Here is a 25,000-nt window from a genome sequence, read left to right as displayed (position 1 = left end):
TCCTCTTCTCCCCTCCTCCTCTTCTCCCTCCTCTCCTCCTCTCCCCCTCTTCTCCCCTCCTCCTCTCCTCCTCTTCTCCCTCCTCCTCTCCTCCTCTCCCCCTCTCCCCCTCTTCTCCCCTCCTCCTCACCTCCTATTCTCCCTCCTCTCCTCCTCTCCCCCTCTTCTCCCCTCCTCCTCTCCTCCTCTCCTCCTCTTCTCCCCATCTCCTCTCCTCCTCTCCTCCTCTCCTCCTCTTCTCCCCTCCTCCTCTCCTCCTCTCCTTCTCTTCTCCCTCCTCCCCTCCTCCTCTTCTCCCCTCTTCCTGTCATCGTCTCAGTATTCACATCTCTGCTGCTTTTCCAACGTTCTTCCTCAACCCCTCTTCTCTTCACACACATGGTCACACACATGGTCCCTGTATTTATGTCTCCTGTAAAAAAAAAAATGCGCAGCCTCGCAAGTACCCACTCTCCACCGTCATACGCACACACACACACACAAACACAGACAAACACACACACACGGCTTGCAGGTACACACTCCCCCATTCACCCCTCCTGACAGCCAGGGTTTCACCCCATTCCAAACACATATCCATCAGAGAGGAGACACGCACACGCACACACACACACACACACACACACACACACACACACACACACACATAAACACACACACACACACATAAACACACACACTCAGAGACACACACACACACACTCAAAGACACATACACACACAGACACACACACTCTCCCAGTGCATTTCTGTCTTGGCATGCATCTCCCCACAGTCAGTTTGTTATAAGCTGAATGTACATCTCATCGCCTCTCTTATCCGGTCGAGCCCGGGCGTGTGTGTGTGTGTGTGTGTGTGTACCGCACAGTGCCAGCTCTCATTGTCTCACACTGCACATACTGCAGGCTGTTGTCCCTGCTGTAAGTCCCTATCAGGTAGACACAGTATGTTGAACACACACACACTCCCCCTAGTTTACCAGCTGGATCCAAACCTCAGGTCAGATTGTATGTAAAGGACACAGATGGACACAAACAGCTGGCATTGGTCATACAGTGTGGGGGGGGGTGGGGGTGTAAATCGGTAGCTTGATGTGACACGTCGCCCTCTAAGCAACCAGACAAACCAGCCTTTTGTGTGTTCCTGTGGCCTCCCCTACACACATACATCACTGTGGCCTCCCCTACACACATACATCACTGTAACCTCCCCTACCCACATACATCACTGTGGCCTCCCCTACCCACATACATCACTGTGGCCTCCCCTACCCACATACATCACTGTGGCCTCCCCTACCCACATACATCACTGTGGCCTCCCCTACCCACATACATCACTGTGGCCTCCCCTACCCACATACATCACTGTGGCCTACCCTACCCACATACATCACTGTGGCCTCCCCTACACACATACATCACTGTGGCCTCCCCTACCCACATACATCACTGTGGCCTCCCCTACTCACATACATCACTGTGGCCTCCCCTACCCACATACATCACTGTGGCCTCCCCTACCCACATACATCACTGTGGCCTCCCCTACCCACATACATCACTGTGGCCTCCCCTACCCACATACATCACTGTGGCCTCCCCTACACACATACATCACTGTGGCCTCCCCTACCAAACATACATCACTGTGGCCTCCCCTACCCACATACATCATTGTGGCCTCCCCTACCCACATACATCACTGTGGCCTCCCCTACCCACATACATCACTGTGGCCTCCCCTACCCACATACATCACTGTGGCCTCCCCTACACACATACATCACTGTGGCAGGCCATGGCACCACCATTTTTTATAAAGGGCTTGAATTCAATACATGGGTCCTGCTCTACATGTGAATAAGGGTCATTTGTATTCACACATTTTCTAAATTTCCCTCATGTCTCTTTTGGAGGGAGGGGTGGGACAACAATAAAAATAGGTGTTTTGCACAAACCCACACTCCACATCTAGTTGCTCCTCTACTTTATTTTCCCCAGGTATGATACAACTTTACCATTTACACTTCATTTACATGTATTAGCATACTTTGGCTTTTTCATTTACGGTACCACCAATACAATATAAATTTAGCTTAGCGTTCCCCTTGAATATGCAATATGTCTTTAGCTTAGCATTGCCTTTGTGTTTACAATACAACTTTAGCTTAGCATTCCCTGTGTGTGTCTACTGGATAATATTAGAACGTAGCCCCTGAAGGGGTTAGCATCCCAGCCTGGCCCTGGTAGTGACGTCTGAGGACGTTCATTGTGCCTGGCTAGTTCTGTTAGCATCACAGCTCTCACGTTGTCATCACTTCTGCTGCTGGGAGGAAAGGTAGGGATGGGGGGGGGGGGGGGGTGAAGGGTGTCATGGGGATTATTTGTGGAGGTCCAGCAGCTCGCACCTCAAGGGGGAAATATGACAGAATCAGCCAAATCAGACAGAATAGCCTTTGCCCCCAACCCATACACCTTTCCCAATGCACACACAGAGGTATGGTATCCCACGGACACACACACCAAAACACACAGAAGGGCTATCAGCATCCTCATCTTATCACGATTTGAGAGGGAGGAGGCAGGGAAGGAGAACGGATCATATACCATCTTCATTCACCCTCTCATTCCATCTCTCTCTTTTTCTCTTTCTCCACTTCTATCTCTCTGTCATATCATCTCTTTCTATCTACCTGCAACACATCTTCTCTCTATTCTCACCAACTACTCCTCTTTCCATCCTTCTTTCTCCTTTTTGTTCATTCTTTCAGTCTTGCTCTTCTTCTTGCTGCCTCCTCTGATCCTCTATTTCCTGCTCCATCTGATTCGAAGCCCCTCCCCCATATCTAATGTGAGCCTTAGCACACTTCCCCTCCTAATGCCACACACACACACACACACACACACACACACACACACACACACACACACACACACACACACACACACACTGACTAAACGAGCCGGGAACTTCTCAGAGAAGGAGAGAGGAAAGGAAAGGGAGAAGTGGAGAGGAGACTACCTCTCTCATCCCCTCCCCTCTCCTCTCCTCCCCTCTCCTCTATATGGAGAGAGAGAGATTATATTTTCTCATTCATATGCCACCCCAGAGTCCTGGTTAGGCCCATAGAGATAGGGGGGTAGAGGGATGGGTGTAGGGAAGGTGGGAGAGATGGAGGTAGGGAGAGTAGGAGTGGTAGCAGTGATTGGATGCACCTACGAATATGTAACACTTAATGCATAAGCAGGCAATTGAAGTTGTCCAATTACTGTGTGTGTGTGTATATGTCTGTGTGCATGTGTGTGTGTATGTGTGCATGTCTTTGTATGTGTGTGTGTATGTTTGTGTGTGTTAGTGTGTTAGTGTGTGTGTGTGTGTGGGGGGGGGGGTACAGGAGAAAGAGTGTGGGGGGGTACAGCAGAAAGAGAGAGGGGTAACCAGAAGGAGACAGGGAGGTAAAGTACAGGAGAAAGAGACAGGGGTAACCAGAAGGAGACGGGGAGGTAAAGTACAGGATAAAGAGAGAGGGGTAACCAGAAGGAGACAGGGAGGTAAAGTACAGGAGAAATAGAGAGGGGTAACCAGAAGGAGACAGGGAGGTAAAGTACAGGACAAAGAGAGAGGGGTAACCAGAAGGAGACAGGGAGGTAAAGTACAGGACAAAGAGAGAGGGGTAACCAGAAGGAGAGAGAAAAAATATTCTTGTCTGTCTGTCAATTCAATTCAATTCAATTCAAGGGCTTTATTGGCATGGGAAACATGTGTTAACATTGCCAAAGCAAGTGAGGTAAACAACATACAAAGTGAATATATAAAGTGAAAAACAACAAAAATTAACAGTAAACATTACACATACAGAGGTTTCAAAACAGTAAAGACATTACAAATGTCATATTATATATATACAGTGTTTTAACAATGTACAAATGGTTAAAGGACACAAGATAAAATAAATAAGCATAAATATGGGTTGTATTTACAATTGTGTGTGTTCTTCACTGATTGCCCTTTTCTCGTGGCAACAGGTCACAAATCTTGCTGCTGTGATGGCACACTGTGGAATTTCACCCAGTAGATATGGGAGTTTTTCAAAATTGGATTTGTTTTCGAATTCTTTGTGGATCTGTGTAATCTGAGGGAAATATGTCTCTCTAATATGGTCATACATTGGGCAGGAGGTTAGGAAGTGCAGCTCAGTTTCCACCTCATTTTGTGGGCAGTGAGCACATAGCCTGTCTTCTCTTGAGAGCCATGTCTGCCTACGGCGGCCTTTCTCAATAGCAAGGCTATGCTCACTGAGTCTGTACATAGTCAAAGCTTTCCTTAATTTTGGGTCAGTCACAGTGGTCAGTTATTCTGCCGCTGTGTACTCTCTGTTTAGGGCCAAATAGCATTCTAGTTTGCTCTGTTTTTTTGTTAATTCTTTCCAATGTGTCAAGTAATTATCTTTTTGTTTTCTCATTATTTGGTTGGGTCTAATTGTGCTGTTGTCCTGGGGCTCTGTAGGGTGTGTTTGTGTTTGTGAACAGAGCCCCAGGACCAGCTTGCTTAGGGGACTCTTCTCCAGGTTCATCTCTCTGTAGGTGATGGCTTTGTTATGGAAGGTTTGTGAATCGCTTCCTTTTAGGTGGTTGTAGAATTTAACGGCTCTTTTCTGGATTTTGATAATTAGTGGGTATCGGCATAATTCTGCTCTGCATGCATTATTTGGTGTTCTACGTTGTACACGGAGGATATTTTTGCAGAATTCTGCGTGCAGAGTCTCAATTTGGTGTTTGTCCCATTTTGTGAAGTCTTGGTTGGTGAGCGGACCCCAGACCTCACAACCATAAAGGGCAATGGGCTCTATGACTGATTCAAGTATTTTTAGCCAAATCCTAATTGGTATGTTGAAATTTATGTTTCTTTTGATGGCATAGAATGCCCTTCTTGCCTTGTCTCTCAGATCGTTCACAGCTTTGTGGAAGTTACCTGTGGCGCTGATGTTTAGGCCAAGGTATGTATAGTTTTTTGTGTGCTCTAGGGCAACAGTGTCTAGATGGAATTTGTATTTGTGGTCCTGGTGACTGGACCTTTTTTGGAACACCATTATTTTGGTCTTACTGAGATTTACTGTCAGGGCCCAGGTCTGACAGAATCTGTGCATAAGATCTAGGTGCTGCTGTAGGCCCTCCTTGGTTGGTGACTCTCTCTCTCCCTCTCTCTATCTCCCTCTCTCTATCTCCCTCTCTCGCTATCATCTCACTTCTTTTCACCACTTAATTTTAGCCCACCTTTCTCTCTCTCTCTCCACCTCTCTCTATCTCCCTCTCTCTATCTCCCTCTCTCTATCTCCCTCTCTCGCTATCATCTCACTTCTTTTCACCACTTCATTTTAGCCCACCTCTCTCTATCTCCCTCTCTCTTGATCATCCATGTCATTCTCTTTCCTCCTCTAGCAAAACATAACAACACATAAAGTGACAGAGGGAGGGAGGGAGGGAGGGAGGGAGGGAGGGAGGGAGGGAGGGAGGGAGGGAGGGAGGGAGGGAGGGGGGAGGGAAGGAAGGAAGGAAATGAAGGAAGGAAGGAAGGAAGGAAGGAAGGAAGTAAGGAAGTAAGGAAGTAAGGAAGGAAGGAAGGAAGGAAGGAAGGAAGGAAGGAAGGAAGGAAGGAAGAAAGAAAGAAAGAAAGAAAGATAGAAAGAAAGGAAGAAAGGAAGGAAGGAAGGAAGGAGAGCCGTGACTAGCAGAGGTTAAGTCCCACATGGCACATCCCCTCTCCCTGTGGTATTTCCCCTCTGGCGGTGGCTGTGTGGCAGCGTTTAATGAGGTCATAATGATGCGTCAGCCAGAGAGAAAGGTCAGGGGGCGGGGCTAACAAGCACTTCCTGTCTCCCTTGGCATCCAGACAGAACCCTCAATTAGAGGGTACAGGGGGGTAGTGGGGTCCCTCTGCTCCCTCAGTTAGTTGTGACCTGAGGGGGGCTCTTTAGCGGTTCTAGTGGGGGTGGAGGGAGGGCTCTTTAGTGGTTCTAGTGAGGATGGAGGGAGGGCTCTTTAGTGGTTCTAGTGAGGATGGAGGGAGGGCTCTTTAGTGGTTCTAGTGGGGATGGAGGGAGGGCTCTTTAGTGGTTCTAGTGGGGATGGAGGGAGGGCTCTTTAGTGGTTCTAGTGGGGATGGAGGAAGGGCTCTTTAGTGGTTCTAGTGAGGATGGAGGGAGGGCTCTTTAGTGGTTCTAGTGAGGATGGAGGGGGGGCTCTTTAGTGGTTCTAGTGGGGATGGATGGAGGGCTCTTTAGTGGTTCTAGTGGGGATGGAGGAAGGGCTCTTTAGTGGTTCTAGTGGGGATGGAGGAAGGGCTCTTTAGTGGTTCTAGTGGGGATGGAGGGAGGGCTCTTTAGTGGTTCTAGTGAGGATGGAGGGAGGGCTCTTTAGTGGTTCTAGTGAGGATGGAGGGAGGGCTCTTTAGTGGTTCTAGTGGGGATGGAGGGAGGGCTCTTTAGTGGTTCTAGTGGGGATGGAGGGAGGGCTCTTTAGTGGTTCTAGTGAGGATGGAGGGAGGGCTCTTTAGTGGTTCTAGTGGGGATGGAGGAAGGGCTCTTTAGTGGTTCCAGTGGGGATGGAGGGAGGGCTTTTTACCCAATATATAGTTATGTGGTTCCACCAGACAGAAGGGATATAGACATAGGAGAAGAGATGTTATGACTATCTGTTTCCCTTAGACAGTTTGTATTTTCTGTCTGCTAGAGACAGAGAGAGAGAGACTGTATATATACATAATATGACATTTGTAATGTATTTATTGTTTTGAAACTTCTGTATTTGTAATGTTTACTGTTCATTTGTATTGTTTATTTAATTTTTGTATATTATCTACCTCACATGCTTTGGCAATGTTAACACATGTTTCCCATGCCAATAAAGCCCCTTGAATTGAATTGAATGGAAGTGAATTGAGAGAGACAGAGAGAGACCGAGACAGGGAGAGAGAGAGAGACAGAGAGAGAGAGAGAGAACCACGTAACCGCCTACAACCACCTAAGAGGAAGCGATTCCCAAACCTTCCATAACAAAGCCATCACCTACAGAGAGATGAGCCTGAAGAATAGTCCCCTAAGCAAGCTGGTCATGGGGCTCTGTTCACAAACACAAACAGACCCCACAGAGCTCCAGGACAGCAACACAATTAGACCCAACCAAATCATGAGAAAACAAAAAGATAATTACTTGACACATTGAAAAAAATGTACAAAAACTGAGCAAACTAGAATGCTATTTGGCCCTAAACAGAGAGTACACAGCAGCAGAATACCTGACCACTGTGACTGATCCAAACTTAAGGAAAGCTTTGACTATGTACAGACTCAGTGAGCATAGCCTTGCTATTGAGAAAGGCCGCCATAGGCAGACCTGGCTCTCAAGAGAAGACAGGCTATGGGCTCACTGCCCACAAAATGAGGTGGAAACTGAGCTGCACTTCCTAACTTCCTGCCAAATGTATGACCATATTAGAGACACATATTTCTCTCAGATTACACAGACCCACACATTTGATAAACCCCCAATTTTGATAAACTCCCATATCTACTGGGTTAAATAACACAGTGTGACATCACAGCAGCAAGATTTGTGACCTGTTGCCACAAGAAATGAGCAACCAGAGAAGAACAAACACCATTGTAAATAAAACCTACATTTAAGTTTATTTATCTTCCTCGTCTCTACTTGAACTATTTGCACATCGTTACAACACTGTAAATAGACATAATATGACATTAGAAATGTATTTTGCAACTTTTGTGTGTAATGTTTACTGTTCATTTTTTATTTTTTATTTCACTTTTGCGTCAGACTAGCGAGTTGAGACTAGTGGTGCCTTGGTGGTCTGGTCCCAGAGGAGTGCAGTGGCTGTATCTGTCTGTGGAGACATAGGAGAGCTAATGGTTATCTGGGACTGGAGCCGCCTGCCTGGGAGAGAGAATGTATGTGTGGAGGAGACATTCCCATAGTCACACACACACACACACACACACACACACACACACACACACACACACACACACACACACACACACACACACACACACACACACACACACACACACACACACACACACACACACACAGTCACGGGTCTATTGCTTTTGAAAATGCCTGATGTCGGTGCATTCAGACAACCAAACACACTCAGACAACCAAACACAGTCAGACAACCAAACACACTCAGACAACCAAACACACTCAGACAACCAAACACACTCAGACAACCAAACACACACAAACACTAGCACTCTAGAGGAGAGATGACTGACTGACATCCTGTGTTATCCTCAAGAGACTGTATCTGTGTTATCCTCAAGAGACTGTATCTGTGTTAGCCTCAATAGACTTGATCTGTGTTAGCCTCAACAGAGTGTTTCTGTGTTAGCCTCAACAGAGTGTTTCTGTGTTAGCCTCAACAGAGTGTTTCTGTGTTAGCCTCAGTAGAGTGTATCCTTGTTAGCCTCAATAGAGTTTATATGTGTTAGCCTCAATATAGTTTATCTGTGTTAGCCTCAATATAGTTTATCTGTGTTAGCCTCAATAGAGTTTCTCTGTGTTAGCCTCAATAGAGTGTATCTGTGTTAGCCTCAATAGAGTTGATCTGTGTTAGCCTCAATATAGTTTATCTGTGTTAGCCTCAGTAGAGTGAATCTGTGTTAGCCTCAATATAGTTTATCTGTGTTAGCCTCAATAGAGTTTATCTGTGTTTACCTCAATAGAGTGTATCTGTGTTAGCCTCAATAGAGTGTATCTGTGTTAGCCTCAATAGAGTTTATCTGTGTTAGCCTCAGTAGAGTGTTTCTGTGTTAGCCTCAATAGAGTTTATCTGTGTTAGCCTCAATAGAGTTTATCTGTGTTAGCCTCAATAGAGTTTATCTGTGTTAGCCTCAATATAGGTTATCTGTGTTAGCCTCAGTAGAGTGTTTCTGTGTTAGCCTCAATAGAGCTTATCTGTGTTAGCCTCAGTAGAGTGTTTCTGTGTTAGCCTCAATAGAGTTTATCTGTGTTAGCCTCAATAGAGTTTATCTGTGTTAGCCTCAATATAGGTTATCTGTGTTAGCCTCAATAGAGTTTATCTGTGTTAGCCTCAATAGAGTTTATCTATGTTAGCCTCAATAGAGTTTATCTGTGTTAGCCTCAATAGAGTTTATCTGTGTTAGCCTCAGTAGAGTGTTTCTGTGTTAGCCTCAATAGAGTTTATCTGTGTTAGCCTCAATAGAGTTTATCTGTGTTAGCCTCAATATAGGTTATCTGTGTTAGCCTCAATAGAGTTTATCTGTGTTAGCCTCAATAGAGTTTATCTGTGTTAGCCTCAATAGAGTTTATCTGTGTTAGCCTCAATAGAGTTTATCTGTGTTAGCCTCAGTAGAGTGTTTCTGTGTTAGCCTCAATAGAGTTTATCTGTGTTAGCCTCAATAGAGTTTATCTGTGTTAGCCTCAATATAGGTTATCTGTGTTAGCCTCAGTAGAGTGTATCTGTGTTAGCCTCAGTAGAGTGTTTCTGTGTTAGCCTCAATAGAGTGTATCTGTGTTAGCCTCAGTAGAGTGTATCTGTGTTAGCCTCAGTAGAGTGTATCTGTGTTAGCCTCAATATAGGTTATCTGTGTTAGCCTCAGTAGAGTGTATCTGTGTTAGCCTCAATAGAGTTTATCTGTGTTAGTCTCAGTAAAGTGTTTCTGTGTTAGTCTGAGTAAAGTGTTTATGTGTTAGCCTCAGTAGAGTGTTTCTGTGTTAGTCTCAGTAAAGTGTTTCTGTGTTAGCCTCAGTAGAGGGTTTCTGTGTTAGTCTCAATAGAGTGTTTCTGTGTTAGCCTCAGTAGAGTGTTTCTGTGTTAGTCTCAGTAAAGTGTTTCTGTGTTAGTCTCAGTAGAGTGTATCTGTGTTAGCCTCAGTAGAGTGTTTCTGTGTTAGCCTCAATAGAGTTGATCTGTGTTAGTCTCAGTAGAGTGTTTCTGTGTTAGCCTCAATAGAGTTTATCTGTGTTAGCCTCAATATAGGTTATCTGTGTTAGCCTCAGTAGAGTGTATCTGTGTTAGCCTCAGTAGAGTGTTTCTGTGTTAGCCTCAGTAGAGTGTTTCTGTGAGAGTCACGGTCTTGTCAATCACTATGTTCCCAGTCTTATCAGCACTAATACACACTAATACATGAATAAACACTAATACACATGAATACACTAATACACACTAATACACATGAATACACTAATACACACGAATACACGTGAATGCACTAATACACACGAATACACTAATATACACGAATATGCTAATATACAATAATACACTACTACCCACTAATACACTAATACACACTAATACACTAATATACACTAATACACTAATACACACTAATGCACACTAATCCTCTAATACACACTATGATACACACTAATTCACTAACACACACAAATACACTAACACACATTAATACACACTAATACACACTAATACACTAACACACACTAATACACTATTACAGTGTTGTGTTTTGTTGACTAGCAAAATTGTTTTCTTTCTCACTGTATCTTTGTATGTTGGACTGGGATGGATGGCTGACTACACATACATACACACAGCACCAGGTGAAGTCTGAGTACGGGAACAGGGAGCATCTCCCCTGCTATCTAATGGTTGCAAGGAGCACACACACACACACAGCCACACACACACACACACACACACACAGCCACCTGCCCACGGCCCAGGGCATCGCTCCACTGATCTGTTCTCATTTCAGCTCTTGCCACTCCCCATGAAGACACACACACCTCTCTTTTCATCCCCTCTCCCTCTTTCTCTCTCCTCCGTTCTCTGTCGTCACATAGCATAGGAACATTATCTCAGTCCAGGACAGTAAACACTGCTGTGATCATTTATGTGTGTCTGATTTTGGTTGGATTTGGTTAATCACCTTTTTATACCACAGAAACCATTGTCTAATTCTATATAATTCTATATATAGAATTCTATATAGTTTTAAACAGGAGCCATTGTCTAAGCCTATCTAACTGTCCATCAGTCCCCCATCCCTGAAAGGAACGGTGCTCTGTTATTGCATCAACTATAGGGGTGAAGATGAAGAGGGAAGGAGGGATGGAGAGAAGGATGGAGAGAGGGGAAGGGGAGGGAGGGATGGAGAGAAGGATGGAGAGAGGGGAAGGGGAGGGAGGGAGGGATGGAGAGAAGGATGGAGAGAGGGGAAGGGGAGGGAGGGAGGGAGGGAGGGAGGGAGGGAGGGAGGGAGGGAGGGAGGGAGGGAGGGAGGGAGGGAGGGAGGGAGGGAGGGAGGGAGGGAGGGAAGGATGGGGAGGGAGGGGAAGGGGAGGGAGGGATGGAGAGAAGGATGGAGGGAGGGGAAGGGGAGGGAGCGATGGAGAGAAGGATGGAGAGAGGGGAAGGGGAGGGAGGGAGGGATGGAGAGAGGGGTGGATAGAGAGAAAGGCCCTGTCCACACATCAGCCACATAACAACCTCAATTACCATAAAACTACTGAATGGCCTGCCTTATACATTACCTCTCTCTCCCTCTGTCTCTCTCCCTCTCTCTCCCTCCCTCCCTCTCTCTCTTTCTGTCGCTGTCTGTCTCTCTCTCTGCTCTCTTCCTCCCCCCTCTCTCTATCCCTCTCTCTCTCTCCCTCTCTCTCTCTCTCTCTCTCTCTCTCTCTCTCTCCCTCCCTCCCTCTCTCTCTTTCTGTCGCTGTCTGTCTCTCTCTCTGCTCTCTTTCTCCCCCTCTCTCTATCCCTCTCTCTCCCTCTCTCTCTCTCTCTCCCCCCTCCCTCTCTCTCTTTCTGTCGCTGTCTGTCTCTCTCTGCTCTCTTCCTCCCCCCTCTCTCTATCCCTCTCTCATTCTCTCTCTCTCTCTCCCTCCCTCCCTCTCTCTCTTTCTGTCGCTGTCTGTCTCTCTCTGCTCTCTTCCTCCCCCCTCTCTCTATCCCTCTCTCTCTCTCCCTCTCTCTCTCTCTCTCTCTCTCTCTCTCTCTCTCCCTCCCTCCCTCTCTCTCTTTCTGTCGCTGTCTGTCTCTCTCTCTGCTCTCTTCCTCCCCCCTCTCTCTATCCCTCTCTCATTCTCTCTCTCTCTCTCCCTCCCTCCCTCTCTCTCTTTCTGTTGCTGTCTGTCTCTCTCTCTGCTCTCTTCCTCCCCCCTCTCTATGCCTCTCTCTCCCTCTCTCTTTCTATCTTCTTCCCTCTCTCCTGAGGGAGTGTGTGGGAGTGTGGAGTGTGATAGGGAGGTTTCAAAATAGCTTTGAATAGGGAACTTTATCGATGCCATTATTAAAGATTCAACAAAACAACACAACACTAGTTGTGTTGTAGCAGACATTCTTAATAGCATTGTGTGATGGTGAAGATGCATGATGTTGCTATATTAGAGCATTTGCTTTGCTGGTGTAGAGTTACAAGGATACAGTTGCCTGTAAAGTATTTGATTGTTGTTCTCTCTCTCTCTCTCTCTCTCTCTCTCTCTCTCTCTCTCTCTCACTCACACACACACACATAAACAAACACACAGTGTGTGTGTGTCGGTCATCTGAAATCAATCATGTCTCTTCTCATGTGTCTCTCTCTTTGTTGTTTTTCCTACAAAAGCACAAATGTGTCAATGGCATTTCACACACAATCCTTCAATTGTCCGAGCACACACGGAACGGCGCTGGGCCAGGGTAAAATCCATGGTGATCGGATCAGCTTGGATCGAAATATTGGTCCTCAGCAATATTCCCACGCTGGGAATGATTCCCCTTCGTCACACTGTCTATTAAGCCAGCTGGACATCTGACAGCCCTACGTGTCCTTGTCCTTCCTAAAGGGTTCTTCAGCTGTCCCCATAGGAGAACCCTTTCTGCTTCCAGGTAGAACTATTTTGTGTTCCATGTAGAACCCTCTGTGTAAAGGGATCTATGTGGAACTCAAAAGGGTTCTACCTGGAACCAAAGATGGTTCTTCAAAATGTTATCCTATGGGGACAGCTGAATAACCCTTTTAGGCTCTAGATAGCAGTTTTTTTCTAAGTGTGTGAGTGGGTGTGTGTGTGTGTGTGTGTGTGTGTGTGTGTGTGTGTGTGTGTGTGTGTGTGTGTGTGTGTGTGTGTGTGTGTGTGTGTGTGTGTGTGTGTGTGTGTACATTTTAAACATTATATCACAACACAACAACATCAGTCAACATCCACCTACGCTGTCCTTCCTCCTCCTCCTCCTCCTCCTCTCACTCACATGGGTGGCTTTTTTATAGTTCACTCAGTGACTTACTGACACTTTCAATGTGCTAACTGATCCACATGACTGTGTTAGCCTGCTAAATTAAAGCCTTGGTAACTAGGCTGACCTGGCTATAATATAATGTAATGTCCTGTCAGGGAAGAGTGGAAGATGGAGGGAGAGGGGGATGAAAAATTAAGCAAAGAAGGGAACAATGCAATAGGGATGCAGGGATGAGAGAGGAGGTGTAGTTTGTGAAAGTGACACTATAATTACAGGAACCCTCAGAGGAATTCAACCCAGCTTTCTCTTCTCCTTTATCTCTCTCGTTCTCTCTCTTTATTTTGTCTCACTCCTCCTCTCTCTATCCTCTCTCTACTTACCCCATCCTTCCCTAACCCTTATTCTTTTCTACTTCGTATTTTTGCTGTTTCTCAATTTCTCTCTCTTCTGAGCCTCCCTTCTCTCTCTCTACCTGCCCAATCACATATCCCACTCTCATCCAGCTTCCTCAATATCTATTTTTCTCCTCCTTTTTTCTCTCTCTCCCTACCTCTCTTCTCTCTCTCTGTCTTCCTCCCCCTCTCTCTTTACCTGGCCATTCCCATTTCATTACTGCCCCCTTCTCCTCTCCTCCTCCTCTCCTCCCCCTCTCCTCTTCTCCTGGTCATCCTTTATTATTTGAAGGCTCATTTGTTAAGAGGGAATGGTCTCTTTCTCCCTCGTCTTTTTCCTCTTTTTGTGGGCTTTGGAAATATAATTTTTAATTTGATTCATTTAGATTAAATCATTAATCAGGAGTGAGAGTGAGTTAATTTGGTAGGAAATAAATGAGGTAGTTAGAAGGATCTTTATGAAGTGAGCGCACACTGTGGTGTGTGTGTGTGTGCGTGCATGTGGGTGTGTGTGCGTGTGTGTGTGCGTTTGTGTGCATGCGCATGAGAAAGGGAGGAAGAGAGCAGCAATAAGCGAGAAAGGAATAACAGGGGTAGGTCATTAGTAAATCAACTCTTAAATACTGATACAATATTTGATCAAATATTGTATGTATGCTGCTCAATAAAGGAAAAAAACAGCAACTATGACATTTTTTTTTTACTGCAAAATAGTATTTTTCTTTACATTTTAACATACTGTAGTGTAACAGTAAATATATACTATAGTTTAACAGTAAATATATACTATATTTTAACAGTAAATATATACTATAGTGTAACAGTAAATATATACTGTAGTGTAACAGTAAATATATACTGTAGTGTAACAGTAAATATATACTATAGTTTAACAGTAAATATATACTATATTTTAACAGTAAATATATACTGTAGTGTAACAGTAAATATATACTATATTTTAACAGTAAATATATACTATATTTTAACAGTAAATATATACTGTAGTGTAACAGTAAATATATACTATATTTTAACAGTAAATATATACTATAGTTTAACAGTATAGTGTTCATTTCGTACATGATAATATATCTGCTGATGTTCATGCACCTCTCCACCCATCCCTCCGTCATCACTCCATCCCAGCCCCCTGTGTGCTAGCCCACTTGGAGTTCAGAGTCTCTTGACCGCTTGATGACACGACCCCTCTCTGTACCTGTTCTGTCAGCTCTTCTGCTGTCACACACACACACACACACACACACAAACACACACACACACACACACACACACAAACACACACACACACACACACACACAAACACACACACACACACACACACACACACACACAAACAATCACACACACACACACACACACACACACACACACACAAACAATCACACACACACACACACACACACACACACACACACACACACACACACACACACACACACACACAAACACACACACACACACACACACACACACAAACAATCACACACACACACACACACACACACACACACACACACAAACACACACACACACACACACACACACAAACACACACACACACACACACAAACAATCACACACACACACACACACACACACACACACACACACACACACACACACACACACAAACACACAAACACACACACACACACACACAAACACACACACACACACACACACAAACAAACACACACACACACACACACACACACACACACAAACACACACACACACACACACACACACACACACACACACACAAACACACACACACACACACACACACACACACACACACACACAAACACACACACAAACACACACACACACAAACACACACACACACACACAAACAATCACACACACACACACACACACACACACACACACACACACACACAAACTGCCGTGGCTCTCTTTTCGTCTGTCTCTCTTTCCAACTTCCTCCTCTTCCTCTAAGAGGCTTCTATTGACAGAGAAGGGAATAGTTCAATACAGTATGTTGGTGTGGCAATGGATGTACCTACAGTACATTATATGGTGTGCCAGAGATGGAAAACACTTGTTGGTCTTGTTTCTGAAGTAATTCTTATCTGATCGAATCAAGGGTAGGAGCAGTCAATTCAGTGTGTCATCTGTATTCGCACATACATGTACATCACACACACACACACACACACACACACACACACACACACACACACACACACACACACACACACACACACACACACACACACACACACACACACACACACACACTAATTCATTCTGACTCTTCAGCTTAGCGTGTTTGCTAAGTCTCTCACGTCTGTTGTCTCTCCGCTGGTCAGCACATTTTCCCAGAATGCAAATCCCTGTCTGAGGGCGATCCAAACGCCAGCGGAAATCTTTCCCTGCACGTTCAAAGCGATGCTCCAATATTCTGGGCCCTACCTTCACAAACACACACACACTAGTGTTGCACAGTATACCCATACATCCTACTAGAATTTATGTTACATTCGGTACTTCTGTCAAATGTGTCTCACGTGATTGAAAGGACCAAGTCTGTATCAGCATAGCTCCTTGACAGTGTGAAGAGCAGAGTTCCTGCTCTACTTAGTCATTGCTAGAGCTGTCTGAGCTGTGTTAGCTCCCCACTCAGGCTGCACACAATTTAACACACTTGAATAATGCAACACGGCATGTAGAAATGTTGAAACTTTTCATTATTGTTCGCAAAACAATGTCCTTACAGGCTAGAACACTTTTACAATGCTAGACAAAGCTGGTAGCTGCCAGGTTTAATTGCCAGCTAACTTTCCTTGCTCGCTTACAGCTGAAACCAGATTGCAAAATATGCTGATATCTACAGTGAGGGGGAAAAGTATTTGATCCCCTGCTGATTTTGTACGTTTGCCCACTGACAAAGAAATGATCAGTCTATAATTTTAATGGTAGGTTTATTTGAACAGTGAGAGACAGAATAACAACAAAAAAATCCAGAAAAACGCATGTCAAAAATGTTATAAATTGATTTGCATTTTAATGAGGGAAATAAGTATTTGACCCCCTCTCAATCAGAAAGATTTCTGGCTCCCAGGTGTCTTTTATACAGCACACTCTTAAAGGTAGTGCTCCAAATCTCAGTTTGTTACCTGTATAAAAGACACCTGTCCACAGAAGCAATCAATCAATCAGATTCCAAACTCTCCACCATGGCCAAGACCAAAGAGCTCTCCAAGGCTGGAATGGGCTACAAGACCATCGCCAAGCAGCTTGGTGAGAAGGTGACAACAGTTGGTGCGATTATTCGCAAATGGAAGAAACACAAAAGAACTGTCAATCTCCCTCGGCCTGGGACTCCATGCAAGATCTCACCTTGTGGAGTTGCAATGATCATGAGAACGGTGAGGAATCAGCCCAGAACTACACGGGAGGATCTTATCAATGATCTCAAGGCAGCTGGGACCATAGTCACCAAGAAAACAATTGGTAACACACTACACCGTGAAGGACTGAAATCCTGCAACTCAACTCGCCGTGTTTGGAGGAGGAATGCTGGAATGCTGCCTATGACCCCAAGAACACCATCCCCACCGTCAAACATGGAGGTGGAAACTTTATGCTTTGGGGGTTTTTTCTGCTAAGGGGACAGGACAACTTCACCACATCAAAGGGACGATGGACGGGGCCATGTGCCGTCTAATCTTGGGTGAGAACCTCCTTCCTTCAGCCAGGGCATTGAAAATGGGTCGTGGATGGGTATTCCAGCATGACAATGACCCAAAACACACGGCCAAGGCAACAAAGGAGTGGCTCAAGAAGAAGCACATTAAGGTCCTGGAGTGGCCTAGCTAGTCTCCAGACCTTAATCCCATAGAACATCTGTGAAGGGAGCTGAAGGTTTGAGTTGCCAAAAGTCAGCCTCAAAACCTTAATGACTTGGAGAAGATCTGCAAAGAGGAGTGGGACAAAATACCTCCTGAGATGTGTGCTAACCTGGTGGCCAACTACAAGAAACGTCTGACCTCTGTGATTGCCAACAAAGGGTTTTGCCACCAAGTACTAGGTCATGTTTTGCAGAGGGGTCAAATACTTAGCAATTTATAACATTTTTGTCATGCGTTTTTCTGTATTTTGTTGTTGTTGTTCTGTCTCTCACTGTTCAAATAAACCTACCATTAAAATTATAGACTGATCATTTCTTTGTCAGTGGGAAAACATACAAAATCAGCAGGGAATCAAATACTTTTTTCCCTCACATTATTAATTCACTTTGTCTCCCTCGCCACCAAAAACACATTGACTTCTTCATCTCCCTCGCCTCTCATCTGGTTTCCACTAGATTCCAAAGTCAAAGTCAAAATAAAATTGATCAGCTTTTGCTCCTCCAGCTCTGACTCTACTGACTACGTTATTGAGGAAAAAATGACTTCCTATGACCGTGATATGTGGTTGTCCCACCTAGCTATCTCAGATGAATCCAGTTGCTCTGGATAAGATACTAAATGACTACAATGTTCATGTGAATACCTCTTTAATGATGTCATTACTTTCTTAAAGAGACGGTTCACTCTTTTAATAAAGTAAGAGATTGCTTTTATGCAAATGCTGTTGATCAGTACAATAAAATAATGTTTTCCTAGCCGTTTCCAATAGAATAAATCCGAAATGGAAGGAATTGTTTGTCATCTGTAGCCCCATGAAATGTGCTAAAACAAGCTCAATAACTCAGTGCATGCAGACACTCCTATTGAATCATTTCTATTCACCTGTATTGTGAATAGAACTAGGCTACATCTTGATTCGCCCAGTTTATCAATTGAGATTTACCATTCAACTAAATGATTACCGTTATGTTGTTTTGTAGTTAGATTGGTAAAAACAAAGTCAAATTAATTGTATGATTGTATAATTGATTAATTCATGCATACATGGCTGTCCAATAAATGTACATAACATTTTTCAAATGTAATGCCATTGAACTCAAAAGATGGCCAACGATTGAACAGAGCAGTAGCTGAGTTTATCTGTCTGGATCCAGTGAACAGAGCAGTGGCTGAGTTTATCTGTCTGGATCCAATGAACAGAGCAGTAGCTGAGTTTTTCTGTCTGGATCCAGTGCCATTCTGTGACTTTGGCTAATTTGCCTTCTTTTTGTTGTTTTTGTGGTATCGAGTATTGTGATGTTATCGAGTATCGTGATATTGTCGAGTATCATGATGTTATCGAGTATCATGATGGTATCGAGTATCGTGATGTTGTCGAGTATCATGATGTTATCGGGTATCATGATGTTATCGTGATGTTATTGAGTATCGTGATGTTGTCGAGAATCGCGATGTTATCGAGTATCATGATGTTATCGAATATCGCGATGTTGTCGAGTATTGTGATGTTGTCGAGTATCGTCATGTTATCGAGTATTGTGATGTTGTCAAGTATCATGATGGTATCGAGTATCGTGATGTTGTCGAGTATCGTGATGTTATCAGGTATCGTGATGTTATCGTGTATCATGATGGTATCGAGTATTGTGATGTTATCGAGTATTGTGATGTTGTCGAGTATCATGATGGTATCGAGTATCGTGATGTTATCGAGTATCGTGATGTTATCGAGTATCGTGATGTTATCGAGTATCGTGATGTTATCGAGTATCATGATGTTGTCGAGTATCATGATGTTATCGAGTATCATGATGGTATCGAGTATTGTGATGTTGTCGAGTATCATAATATTATCGGGTATCGTGATGTTGTCGAGTATCGTGATGTTGTCGAGTATCATGATGTTATCGGGTATCGTTGTACTAAACTTGGTATCGGTATCAAAGTACAAATTACAGTATCATGACAATACGAACAATGCAAAAAATGTAAACATTATTAAACTGACCAGTGTTCCATTATTAAAGTGGCCGGTGATTCCAAGTCTATATACAGTATATAGGGCAGCAGCCTCTAATGTGCTAGTGATAGCTATTTAACAGAATTTAGCAGTCTGATGACCTAGAGATAGAAGCTGTTTTTCAGTCTCTCTGTCCCAGCGTTGATGCACTTGTACTGACCTCACCTTCTGGATGATAGCAGGGTGAACAGGCCTTGTTCCTTGTGGGCCCAGTGTTGAGTATCAGCGAAGTGGAGGTGTTTTTTCCTACCTTCACCACCTGGGGGCAACCCACCAGGAAGTCCAGGACCCAGTTGCACAGGGTGGGGTTCAGACCCAGGGCCTCCAGCTTAAAGATGATCTTGGAGGGTAATATGGTGTTGAATGCTGAGCTATAGTCAATGAACAGCATTCTTACATAGGTATTCCTCTTGTCCAGATGGGATAGGGCCGTGTGCAGTGCGATGGCGATTGCATCGTCTGTGGATCTATAGGGGTGGTAAGCAAATTGAAGTGGGTCTAGGGTGTCAGGTAAGGTAGGGGTGATATGATCCCTGGCCTCTCAAAGCACTTCATGATGACAGAAGTGAGTGCTAGTTTCTTGGGCACAGGAACAATGGTGGCATCTTGAAGCATGTGGGGACAGAAGACTGGGATTGAATATGTCCATCTCACCCCTTCTCTCCACATCTTCTCGTCTCTCCAAGTCAAGTGTATACTTCTGTATACTTCTGGCCCTTCTTTGGACACTGTGTTAACTAACCTCCAGACGAGCTTCAATGCCGTACAACTCTCCTTCCGTGGCTTCCAACTGCTATTAAATGCAAGTAAAACTAAATGCATGCTCTTCAGCCGATTGCTGTCCGCACCTGCCCGCCCGTCCAGCATCACTACTCTGGAAGGTTCTGACTTAGAATATGTGGACAACTACAAATACCAAGGTGTCTGGTTAGACTGTAAACTCTCCTTCCAGACTCACATTAAACATCTCCAATCCAAAATAAAATCTAGAATCGGCTTCCTATTTCGCAAAAAAGCATCCTTCACTCATGCTGCCAAACATATCCTCGTAAAAAAGACTATCCTACCGATCCTCAACTTCGGCGATGTCATTTACAAAATAGCCTCCAACACTCTACTCAACAAATTGGATGCAGTCTATCACAGTGCCATCCGATTTGTCACCAAAGCCCCATACACTACCCACCACTGCGACCTGTACACTCTCTTTGGCTGGCCCTCGCTTCATACTTGTCGCCAAACCCACTGGCTCCAGGTCATCTACAAGTCTCTGCTAGGTAAAGCCCCGCCTTATCTCAGCTCACTGGTCACCATAGCAGCAACAACCCGTAGCACACGCTCCAGCAGGATCAGGTATATCTCACTGGTCATCCCCCAAAGCCAATTCCTACTTTGGCCACCTTTCCTTCCAGTTCTCTCCTGCCAATGACTGGAAAGAACTACAAAAATCACTGAAGCTGGAGACACGTATCTCCCTCACTAGCTTTAAGCACCAGCTGTTAGAGCATCTCACAGATGCAGAGCCCATCTGTAAATAGCCCATCCAACTACCTCATCCCCATACTGTATTTATTTACCTCATCCCCATACTGTATTTATTTATTTATCTTGCTCCTTTGCACCCCAGTATCTCTACTTGCACATTCATCTTCTGCACATCTTCCATTCCAGTGTTTAATTGCTATATTGTAATTACTTTCCCACCATGGCCTATTTATTGCCTTAACTCCCTTATCTTACCTCATTTGCACACAATGTATATAGACTTTTTTTCTACTGTATTATTGACTGTATGTTTGTTTATTCCATGTGTAACTCTGTGTTGTTGTATGTGTCGAACTGCTTTGCTTTATCTTGGCCAGGTCACAGTTGTAAATGAGAACTTGTTCTCAACTAGCCTACCTGGTTAAATAAAGATTAAATAAAAAAATTAAAAATCTATCTCCCCTCATCTCCTCATCTCCTAGTCATCTATCTCTCCTCCTCTCCTCATCTCCTAGTCATCTATCGCTATTCTTCTTCCCTCTTCCACTACACCTTTGCATTAATGGACTGTGAGAGTAAGAGTCCCCCTCCCTCTCTCCATTCCTCTCCCTCTACATTTCCCCCCTTTATCTCTCCTTCCCTCTCCCTCTACCCCTCCTTCTTCCCTCCCTCTCTCTGTCCCATTTGCTAGATGCCAGAAGGGATTCTACCACCGCTATGAAATCCTCAACAAGTCTTGTAATGTCTTCATGGTCATCTGTGGGTTTCTAGTAAAGGCCCAAGAGAAGATGATCATTTAAAAGGAAACGAACACTCAAGTCAGACAATAGGCCTATCTGTCTGCTTCCTTAATTAAAACCCTAAGTGTCTTGTAATCAGGCGCAGATTTATGACATGATGAAATGAATTTCCTCTCCGTCCCTCCTCCTATGGGTTTCACTCCCCTCCTCCGTTTCTCTCCTCTCCTCCAATCCCCATCTCTCCTTCAATCCCACTCCTCTCTCTCTCTCTCTCTCTCTCTCTCTCTCTCTCTCTCTCTCTCTCTCTCCCTCTCTCCTTCAATCCCACTCCTCTCTCTCTCTCTCTCTCTCTCTCTCTCTCTCTCTCTCTCTCTCTCTCCTCTCCTCCAATTCCTCTTAGCCCTCCCTCTCTCCTTCAATCCCACTCCTCTCTCTCTCTCTCTCTATATATATATATATATATATATATATATATATATATATATATATATATATATATAGTTGGATGGGTTCCGCTATATAAATATATATATAGCTCTCTCTCTCTCTCAGTTAGGACACCTATAAATGTGTTACAGTCCTGTAGCTGACCATACAGTATGTGAAAGCCATCAAACCATACATGTCAGCCTGCAACGTGCATGTTTTTCATCATACAGTAGCTTGCGAAAGTATTCACCCCCCTTTGGCATTTTTCCTATTTTGTTTCCTTTACAACCTGGAATTTATATCGATTTTTGGGGGGGTTGTATCATTTGATTTACACAACATGTCTACCACTTTGAAGATGCAAAATATTGTTTATTGTGAAACAAACAAGAAATAAGACAGAAAAACAGAAAACGTGTATAACTTTTCACCCTCCCAAAGTCAATACTTTGTTGAGCCACCTTTTGCAGCAATTACAGCTGCAAGTGTCTTGGGGTATGTCTCTATAAGCTTGGCACATCTAGCCACTCTGAGTTTTGCCCATTCTTCAAGGCAAAACTGCTCCAGCTCCTTCAAGTTGGATGGGTTCCGCTGGTGTTCAGCAATCTTCAAGTCATACCACAGATGATCAATTGGATTGAGGTCTGGGCTTTGACTAGGCTAATCCAAGACATTTAAATGTTTCCATTAAACCACTTGAGTGTTTCTTTAGCAGTATGCTTAGGGTCATTGTCCTGCTGGAAGGTCAACCTCCGTCCCAGTCAAATCTCTGGAAGACTGAAACAGGTTTCCCTCAAGAATTTCCCTGTATTTAGCGCTATCCATCATTCCTTCAATTCTGACCAGTTTCCCAGTCCCTGCTGATGAAAAACATCCCCACAGTGATGCAAGGTGGTGGCAGCATCATGCTGTGGGGATGGTATTCTCGGGGTGATGAGAGGTGTTGGGTTTGCGCCAGACATAGCGTTTTCCTAGATGGCCAAAAAGCTCAATTTTAGTCTCATCTGACCAGAGTACCTTCTTCCATATGTTTGGGGAGTCTCCCAGAGGCCTTTTGGCAAACAGCAATGTTTTTTTCTGGCCACTCTTCCGTAAAGCCCAGCTCAGTGGAGTGTACGGCTTAAGGTGGTCCTATGGACAATCTCCGCTGTGGAGCTTTGCAGCTCCTTCAGGGTTATCTTTGGTCTATTTGTTGCCTCTCTGATTAATGCCCTCCTTGCCTGGACCACAAGTTTTGGTGGGCAGCCCTCTCTTGGTAGATTTGTTGGGTGCCCTATCCTTTCCATTCTTTAATAATTAATTTAATGGTGCTCCGTGGGATGTTCAAAGTTTCAGATATTTTTTTATAACCCAACCCTGACCTGTACTTCTCCACAACTTTATCCCTGACCTGTTTGGAGAGCTCCTTGATCTTCATGGTCCCCCTTGATTAGTGGTGTTGCAGAACAGGTGTATATATACTGAGATCATGTGACAGATCATGTGACACTTAGATTGCACACAGGTGAACTTTATTTAACACATTTTGTGACTTCTGAAGGTAATTGGTTGCGTCAGATCTTATTTAGGGGCTTCATAGCAAAGGGGGTGAATACATAAAGGGGGTGAATACATAAAGGGGGTGAATACATAAAGGGGGTGAATACATAAAGGGGGTGAATACATAAAGGGGGTGAATACATAAAGGGGGTGAATACATATGTACACACCACTTTTACGTTTTTTATTATGTATCATTTTTTTTGTAATTTTTTTCATTTCACTTCACCAATTTTGTCTTTGTCCTTTACATGAAATCCAAATATATTTAAATGACAGGTTGTAATGCAACAGAATAGGAAAAACGCCAAGGGGGATGAATACTTTTTCAAGGCACTGTAGGTGTGTTTGTGTGTGTGTGTGTGAGTGAGTGAGTGAGTGTATCTGGTTACAGCTCGTTAGCAGTAGAAGCTGACAACAGCTCTATGTCGTGGGCCTTGACATTTCACTAATGTGACATCTTACTAAGACCCCCGACTATTCTGGGGGGAGAGTAGTGTGTGTGGGTTCATTTTTTTAATCAACCATAGTAGAAAGGTAGAAAAATGTGTGTGTTTGGGGGGTGTGTTCATGAGTGTGTGTGTGGTTCCTTTTGAAACTTCTAAATTCAGCCCGTTGTCTCTGACTGCAGAGAGTTCTCTAGGGGGAACAGGATCCTCCACTACACCTACTCTGCTCGCCTCTGCTCTTATTTCCTCTCCTCTGCTCTTATCTCCTCTCCTCTGCTCTTATCTCCTCTCCTCTCTCATCCCAACATAACATGGGCCTCTCCCTGTCCACCTTTAAGTGGTAACCAAGGAAACAGCCAATCCCAGGAGAGCTGTGCATAATTAAATTAGGGCTCCTTTGTGTGTCAATTAATTAAAGACAGAGATAGGTCTTTAAGGTGGAAAGACTAGCTTGAGAGAGGGGGGTTAGAGAGAGAGAGAAACGAATAGATATATTTTTACTGCCATAGCACCTTGACAAATTAGAGACTGGCTAAGGCCACAGGACACTGTAATAAAGGGATGATAACAACCAGAACGATCCCAAAACACACACATCCATTTCCTCTCTTTCTCCCTGGTTATGATTTATCTTTGCTCATATGTAACTGTTTAATCTCTAACCTGTCTGTCTGTCTGTCTGTCTGTCTGTCTGTCTGTCTGTCTGTCTGCCTGCCTGCCTGCCTGTCTGTGTCTGTCTGTCTGTCTGTCTGTCTGTCTGTCTGTCTGTCTGTCTGTCTGTCTGTCTGTCTGTCTGTCTGTCTGTCTGTCTGCCTGCCT

At 44.3% G+C, this 25,000-nt stretch overlaps 1 protein-coding gene across 4 annotated transcripts in view; it reads left to right on the top strand.

The window, feature by feature from the left end:
* The window catches only part of LOC139375350 (estrogen-related receptor gamma-like), a 298,381-nt gene that overhangs the window by 202,231 nt on the left and 71,150 nt on the right, over positions 1-25,000 (top strand). The gene's annotated exons all lie outside the window — the stretch shown is intronic.

Source organism: Oncorhynchus clarkii, chromosome 19 (assembly GCF_045791955.1).
Source record: "Oncorhynchus clarkii lewisi isolate Uvic-CL-2024 chromosome 19, UVic_Ocla_1.0, whole genome shotgun sequence".
In the NCBI taxonomy this organism is placed as follows: domain Eukaryota; kingdom Metazoa; phylum Chordata; class Actinopteri; order Salmoniformes; family Salmonidae; genus Oncorhynchus; species Oncorhynchus clarkii.
Note: the sequence above shows the minus strand (reverse complement) of the source record. Positions and strands in the feature narration are given on the sequence as shown.